Genomic DNA, 9,220 nt, shown 5'->3' on the forward strand with positions numbered 1-9,220 from the left:
AATTAGCTCGCTATCAAGTTCTGGAACATACAGGACGTTAACTGCGGCTGGTCTACAGGCTCACCAGCACCGTCGACACGTTTCACAAATCCGCTACCGTGTCCGCCTGACTTCGGGTGGTTTCCGGTAGCCTGAACACTGTTCGACTCATCCAGAGCATCAAAAAACGTATCGCTGCATGTCATGTGGCATGATGCACCACTATCTATGGTCCACGGACATTTTTGCGCCGCTGAATGACGACTGACGTTACTCTGTTCCTGATCCACTCAAGAAAATTGTCATTACTGAAAGATCTTGGAAAGACTGGGAATCGGACTCATACACCTTCATCGTGGTATTGCTTTCTAGCAGCGAACGTTAACACTTGGCTAAAGTAAAGTAAAGACATTGAACTTGTTGTGAGACTCCACAAAACGTATATTCGTCTGAGATATCATTGCGGAAAAGCGTCGAAAATGAATTTCTGCTACTAAGGAATCCATTACTAGCATTGAAACCCTACTCTCTTTGCAGACGGTGCATTTCTGATTTCACTTTTTTCCGATCATGTGAGGCAGGTACCGGAGCTGTAATCTGGACAACTCATTTCCGACTATAATGTTTCGCGAAAGAGCATCGGGCACAATGTTCTCAATGTCTTTTCGGTGTACAACACTCGTGTCCAGATGCTGCAAGTCTGAACTTTACGTATGAGTCAGGATAATGAACGCCATCTACTGTTCCAAATATGCTTAAAAGCGATAGAATCAGAGAAAAATGTCAACTGTCTACTTTCAATATGTCCGCGGAACTACTCTGAGGACATGGTCACTGCTCTCTTCAAAGTGGCCGAGTAATTGTGTTGAGCTGAGTTCGCTTGAGGCCCAGATAGCCGTAGCGGTAAACGCGCAGCTTTTTAGCAAGACCAAACTGACGTTCATAGAGCATCTTCTTACCTGCCACATGTGTATATCTATGCAAAAATGGTCAATTGACTTTCAGTTAATAATTGTAGATGCAGGCAGTATCTCAGTGGAGACGTAATGTCAGAAATAAGATGAATTGTGTTCGATTTCCGAGATAAAAGGGGCTTGAAACCTGATCTTGTTCGTCCTGGATTTGAATTAACACTTTCCCTAGGGCGAGTTCACTAGCGTCCATCTGAATGCTTAGCTCCTGCATACTTTGTGGAGTCCTCAAAACTTTATAATGGAAAGTTCTTTAGAAATTGGATGCATCGGGTCGGAGCCCATCGGCGTAAATATTTGGGAATTGGTACTACTGCCCTAGAAACCCTCGACATACGTACTTGATACTTGATAGGCACCAATTCCGTGCTGTTGCGTTGAATCTACACCGAATAAAAAAGCCTTCTCCATGGGACCCGGTTCTGGGCCAATCGCTTCCAGTTGCTCTGAACGTTAAGCGACCTTAAATCTTTCTCAACTGCAAAAAGCCATCTGCTGCGCGGTCTGGAACGGAAACGGCCTCTCCCTGGTTCTCTGCTATATATTAGTTTAGCTTGATGTTCCTCCTGCATGCGAGCTACGCGCCCATCTCATGGCAGATTACCGTGTTTTATGCGCTTAACAATATCCATTCCTCTGAAGACTTGGTATAGCTCGTGATTCAGGCGACGCCGCCAGATGCCATTGTCCAATTGAACGCCGGTTATTGTTCGCAGTACTTTACGTTCAAAGGCTTCAAAAGCTCTCCAGTCTATCTTTTTCAACGTCCATGGTTCGTGGCCGTAGAGAGCAACCGGAAGAATTAAAGTCTTGTACAACGTGAGTTTGGTCTTTGTCTGTAACATGCGGGACTTTAACTGGTTCCGAAGTCCATTAAAAGCTCTAGTTTCAGCTGCAATACACCTTTTTACCTCACGGGTTAAATCATTATCCCTAGTCACGTAAGTACCTTGGAGACACAAATTCTTAAACTTCGTTAAAAGAATAAATAAATATAATAAAAAAATCGATTCATGGCCGCATCTCTACATCATCGGTTCTGCCTCACGCTCGCCAAATTGATGCGCACTTGATTGGCCCACCTAACTCGCTGCGCTCTTCGCCTTCTTGTACCAATCGTATTCAAAGCGAACACCATCTTGGCAAGGTTGCGGTACAGCATCCTTGCAACATGCTCTGCCCATCATATCCTTCCCGCTTTGGTCACCTTCTGGATACTGTGTAAGCTGTAGAATTGGGCGGGCTAGTGGTTCATTCTTCGCCGCCACACACTGTTCTCCTGCACGTCACCGAAGATCGCCCCAAGCGTCCGGCATTCGAAGACTCCAAGTGCTTGCAAGTCCTCCTCGAGCATCAGGCCCGTAGAGGGCTACCGGCCTTATGAGCGTGTTGTAAATGGTACATTTGGTGCGAGTGTGAATCTTTTTTGATCGCAGCTCCTTGTGGAGGCCATAGTAAACCCGACTTTCACTGATGATGCGTCTCCGCATTTCACGGCTAACGTTTTTCTCAGCGTCAACAAGGATTCAAGGTAGACGAACTCGTCAACCATCTGGAACGTATCTCCGTCTATCGTCTATGAATTATTCCATGCAGCTGCTTACTACCGTGCCCCAGAAGTCCGACCGGCAGCTCATCCTTCCCAGCAGCATTGTTGTGCTTCAGCTCCTCAATCGCCTTTTTATTCTCATCTAGTGATTGAGGCTTCACAGTTTGACCATCTGTTATCCGCTCTGTTCATCTAGAAGTCACCATAGTTTTATTCGTCAACTAGCTACATTCACGATCGATGCACATGACGGGAGACGACACTATTTTTCTTCGCACGCCTTTGACAGTTTCATAGAATCGTCGCATATCGTTCTGTTCCATAAAGTTTTGCGCCTTGGCTATCACATTTTCATCATACTCTTTTTCTTCCGGCTGAGCTTGCTTCCTTGTACCGCTTTCTGTTCAGCGACGTCTGACAACGGTCTTCTCACCTTCCGGCACTGCTCGTCAAACCATCCGCTTTTAAGGTGTCTTCGAGCAGTACCTACCACCTCTCGCGCTATTCTGCCCACCACTCCATGGTTTGAATCGCATAGATTGTTGAGGTTTTCGCTCACACTGATCTCCCTTATCCGCTCGTCCAGCTTTTGGGGGTATTCAGCTGCTAGTCTGCTGAGAAGCGTTGGATATTGAATCGCATAGTTCGCTGAGGTCCTGAATTCGCTATACAGTTGATAATCGCGCTCGAATGTTACTGACAACAGTGATCCGAGTTAATGTTAGGATCTCTGAAACTCCTAACACCTCAATTTATCAATGTTTATATAGGATTCTTCATCTAGAGGATGAATACATAGGCGCTAACTCAGCGTTGTAGTAATCTTCTGCGTTGAATTGCTTGAAGCTATTGCGATACATCCTCTGACGTGCTTCGAAATCCTCTAGCCGAGAAGCCGGATAGGCTTTCCGAAGTTGTCTCTAGCCAGTATGATTTCATGATCTAAATATACGAACACCTATGATTTTGGTGAGGATTGTATGGTAGCTGAATATTAGTCAATCCGAACAGGAGTTATGAAGTAAACAGAAACACTCTACGCCAGGCATTGCAGAATTCGTTCCCAATTGATTTCGAAGCACGATCAAAGCAAGCGAAGAAAACCATCGCATCTGTATCGGTCCATGATCGGCAATGTTTCGCAGGCTGTAAGGAGCAGCGAAGGAGGACCCCAAAGAGAGAGCGATGATAAAACCCATTTCTCTCGCTTATTACCTTCTTCTTCTTTCTGGCATTAACGTCCCCACTGGGACAGAGCCTGCTTCTCAGCTTAGTGTTCTTATGAGCACTTCCACAGTTATTAACTGAGAGCTTACTGTGCCAATGACCATTGTTGCATGTGTATATCGTGTGGCAGGTACGAAGATACTCTTATGCCCTGGGAAGTCGAGAAAATTTCCAATCCGAAAGATCCTCGACCGGTGGGATTCGAACCCACGACCCTCAGCTTGGTCTTGCTGAATAGCTGCGCGTTTACCGCTACGGCTATCTGGGCCCCATTACCATTAGGCTTATTACCATTAGAGTTGGGTATTTTATTTTACTGACCTGATATACATTCGAAGAACATCTTATATCGGTAGTGTTGCTCATTTATGGAGCTTGTTTAGATGAGTTTTATCATGCACTGTTATCCCTCCGATATAATCAGAGCAGTTGCAGTAGAAGATAAACAGACACTCATGATGTACAGTCGATCGTGATTGTTACAGGGAGCGATAAGTGAGAGATACTCTCAATTTTCTCTGAATTCAACCCCTGTTCTACGCCCTAACTACATTTAAGAGTTCTTTACTGAATTTTTTCCTCGACAGATCTCATTCTTCGAAGTTACAAAAGTAATTGATTTATGATCCACTCTCAACGTAAATCATTGATCCTTAAATAAAAGTATAGAAGCAAAAAAAAACCGAAATTCTCAATTTCATGTGCAATTTTCTCCCCATTTATAAGTATTTAAATTATGTTGTTTAAAAACAAACAACAAAATTAAGGCCTATCTCTTCGAAATTATTTTTTAAAGTGGCAAAAGACGAAAGAATGGAATGACTTTGCAGAAATGGCAAATCAACTCAAAGACTCATAACATACGTGTACTTACAAAAGAAAAAAAATAAAGTAAAATAACTTGTGTAATAAACCATCAGAGTTAGGACGTAGTGGAATTCGTTTAGAGAAGTTGACAAACTCATTTAAAACGGTAGGAAATTCACATATCTGTTTACACATTTAGCAAACGCAAGGAAACCCCAGAGCAACAAAAGAAACAAACCGCGTGTGTTTGTGTGTGATGGTAGTTCTGTAGACGATGAGATTGTGTTGCTTTCTCACTTGCTTTCCGACATTCTATCGATTTCTTTTTTCCCAAAGACGCACAACTACTTAATGACTGGCTATTCAAAAAACTAGAAGTGTTAAAATCTGCTCATTTTTGACCGCTCTCGATTGTCAAACACCGCGACCTTGATCCAAATCTACTGATGGTAGTGTTCTCACTTTTTGCGCCACGACACGGCGTTGTAATCAATGACAAACAAAACAGAAAAGACTCGAAATACATTACCGTCGTGTGTATGTATATGTATATAGAAGTAACCGGTTATCTCTAGTTGTAAATTGTACTAAGAATTGTGACTTAAGGATAGTTTCCACAGAAAAAAATACCGAATGTCGAACATCTTCAAATACTGTTCGTTTCTTCCGTTTCTCGCATTATCCTACACAAACACTGTTGAATGCATATTGTCTCGTGTCTTATGTGATCGAGTTGTTGATTTTTCTACTAGACTTACACAAACGAAAATGCAAAACTTAAATCGTACAATGTTATAAGCTGTATAATTAATAAATGCTGTTGAGGAAGTGGAAACAGAAAACAAGACCGTTGCATTTATAGGAGGTTAGTTTAACGTGAGCGATTCAAAGTTCTCCGTAGATATACTCTTTACTGTATTTACCATTCGCTGATTCTATACAAAAGCAAAACTCTAACAGTAATAGCCCAGAAGATACCCATACAAACATACACACACTCGTACCGAGAAAAAATAGAAAATGTTGCAATTAGTGAACTCCTCTTGAATACTTATAGGCAGCTCTAGAACTATTTACTTGAAAACAAACTTAACGAGACTGGAACTGGATTAAGGATGAAAACGAAACAAACGTTACACACATTCACACAACACTTACACATCCACACGTCAATACACTTACAAAGCAACACAAAAAAAAACGGAATGCAAGACTACCCTTGGTTGTTAGTGAGAAACCATTAGCGTTAGTGTCAAAGTAAATTTACCATTGCAAAAACAAAAAGCTTATCATACAAACCAAACAAGCAAACCCCGTATAACGTATAACAAAAACAAAATCGTGCAAACATCGCTGGACAATATATTACATATGTAGCAGACAAGTTCCATCAATTATTAACAAACAAACTGAATCATTTCACACCAGTGAAGCTCAAAACAATCAATTAAAATCATACACATTTCCTGATAAAACCAATTGCTCCTAATCCCCGCTTACCGCAGCGTACCCGCATCCAACCTCGGGCATTATTCTGCTTCCCGTAGCTACCCCAAAAAATCGAATCCTAGTTTGAACCTCCGCTTCCCTCCTTGAACACTCCGACCGGAGCCAATGAAAGTATTATTAGTTCTTAAGGTCAATGGGCAACTTGAAACTCAAACAGTCAAAACCGAATGAACTAGGTACTCTAGCAAGCAAGCAAACAAAAAAAAACGTAGAATATGCGGGCAAATGAAAACTTCTTGACAATACAATACGTTCTATTTAAATCTAATTGAAAGCAAATCGAGTGACAGAGAGAATATACTGTTGATGAAAACAAAAATTAGGAATCCTTCACAGTTGGCTCAATCATTCACGCGAGAGTCGAGTGTAGCTGTCAAACCAGAACTACGTGTATGTATGTATAGAAAACCTGGAATAACGCAAGAAATGGCAGAACAATCCGCATAATCTTGAAACAGATATTTAAGAAAAAAAAAACACTTGTAAATAGCATGTGAACAGAGACTATTTAATGTTCCAGAGAACAGCTATTTTTAAGAGAACCTGGGTAGAAATCGTAAAGCTAAAACTGAAACACAGATTATATATACACTCACACACATACTGTATAATCGGTAACGCAAACTCAAACCAATGTGCGAAGGCAGACAGAAGGAAAAAAAAACAAAAAAGACTTTATTTGCTAAACTCTTCTTTCGCGGATCGCCACCACCGAAACAGATCGAAACCCTCTATCATTCCCTCTCTTTCCAACGTTTAAAATCAATTCCAAGTTAGTTCTTTCTCAATCCAATTTTCAAGGAATCTCGATATGGGGCAATCAATTGATTTCTGTGTCCTTCTTTTAAACTCTTGAAGAATTAACTATTCGAAATAGTGTTATCCCCACTCCCACTGAGCTGCATACTTCGCCCTCAGACACTCTTCCAGGGTCGGCTCGGATACTGATCGGAAACTCAACACGAGGTAACTACTGGTAATCGGTCGTTTATTCCGTGAGAGTACTTGTATGCTATTTATTTTATTGGATTCATCTAATCATAGTCATCGCTGAATTTATGCAAATCATTAACCCTCGAATACCCAAATTTTTATTTTCGATTTAAATATTATTTTTTGTTATCTAAAATCGTTCTAAACACGTTTTGGGCATTTATTTATTTTTATTCGCAAATTTTTAAATTTTGGTTTTTGATTTTTATAATTTTTATTTTTGAACATCCCTTGCTTTTTTCATTTTTTCTTGAAGCCTTTTCTAGTTGTCGATTTTTGGCAATAATAAAAATTTAAATTGTTACGGTATTTTTAAAAATATTAAATTTTATTTTTTTTCGGAGCGTATTTTAATTTCCGTGTAACTAACGGAAAAACAGATTTGAAATGATTTTAATACCAACAGGCTCTTCTTTTGTGAAAGGTTAATCGTACAAAAATATAAAAGGTACGATTTTTTATATTACACGTTAAATGAAGCCCAGGCATTTGAAGGTTCTATAAGAATGCAATTTTTCAAACAATTCCTAAAAATACAAAAAATGTCTCAAAAGTCATAAAAAACTTTTCTTATATGCGTAATATGAGTTAAGGAATAAGCCTAAAATAAAATCATTTAGATTTCCGAGCTACGAAAAAATACACAAAATTCCAAAGTGTACCCTGGGGTTCCAAAGTGTGTAGGCGGGGTTGGGTATTAGAGGGTTAAATTCGTTCCTTACTGAGTAGAGTGGAACTCTTCATGTCGAACAGCAGTATACTACTGTTTTGCTCTCTCGTTCCATCGAATTAGAGCGAACTGATGTCACTCGGTCAAGGCATCTCTCTTAGGGTAAAGTACCTAAACGGTAACAAAAGGGTCCTAAAATTTTAGATAAAAACTTGTTTTTATTTAAAAAACACTTGGGTTGTTCCTATCCCGGTCAACCAGTCAGTGATTTTCGATAGCGATCGATATAGATTCGTTTTGAATCGTTAGCGATCGCCATCGTTGGTCAAAGATCTATAAAGAACTAGTGGTCCCGGCAAACTTCGTCTTGCCATCAAGTAGGCTGTTGAAAAACGTTATGCATCGTCCCATACAAAATGACAGTTTCGTTCACTCTCGTTTTTTCAACTTTCCCGGTGAATATCTCCGGATTTTTATACACACAAACACGTCAGATCCCTTAAAGAATAAAATGGAGAAAGAATCATTCAAATCCGTTGACCCGTTCGTAAGCCATTTCGTGACATACAAACACCACTCCATTTTTATTTATATAGATTATGAAGACTGGTTGGTAGGGATCTGACATTCCGGAGAGATACGGAAAACAAAATACACCAAAAAATCATAAAAAAAGGAAGAATGGATTAAGTTTGTACTGTATGTACTTCATATTTGCGATGTTTAAGACCATCCAATAAGTGAGTAAATGGAAGTAAATTTCATAAATTAGTATGCATATCACTCATGAAGAAGATTTATGAAATAACCATTATTAGCATTCATTATTGGCTATTTAATGAAACTTCATCATGAGTTAAAGATAATTTCTGTCACTGTGTCAGAATAATTGTCAACCAAGGAATGATTTTTCTAGTTCATACTGCGACCTCAGAACTTTCATCCAATCCATCACTTTTTAGAGCAGAACTGAGGATATTCACCATATTTTTTATCTTTCGCTTATCTATCTGGTCAGATCATTAGGTTTTTTACTCAATTTTTTCGCATAAAACTATCTGTGAATATTATGATAATAAATCTTCGAGCTGTTTCCCATAAATTAATGAAAACCGAATTTTGTTCTATATCATTTTATTCCACTAGAGTTTGTTGTTTTTGACAGAAACGTGTATTTCGACCTGAACTGTAGAGCCGTCTTCAGTGTCTAGACACGACTTCTACTACACGACAATGAAGACGGCCTTACAGTCGAGGTTGAAATACGTTTATCTGTCAAAGGATACAAACCTTAATGGAATTAGACGATATAGTACATAACTCGGTTTTTCATTTATGTGTGAATATTATGATTTGGGACCATTCTCGTAAAAAATATTCTTGTCACTTCCAATCTCTAGGAAAAGCCCATAGCGTATCGAGTATTCCTTATTCACACATTCAATTATTCTACACTATCATTTCCCATCACAATGCATTCCCAGCAGAGAAAACAGATTCCTTTAAATGTAGAAT

Source organism: Aedes aegypti, chromosome 2 (assembly GCF_002204515.2).
Source record: "Aedes aegypti strain LVP_AGWG chromosome 2, AaegL5.0 Primary Assembly, whole genome shotgun sequence".
Lineage (NCBI taxonomy): Eukaryota > Metazoa > Arthropoda > Insecta > Diptera > Culicidae > Aedes > Aedes aegypti.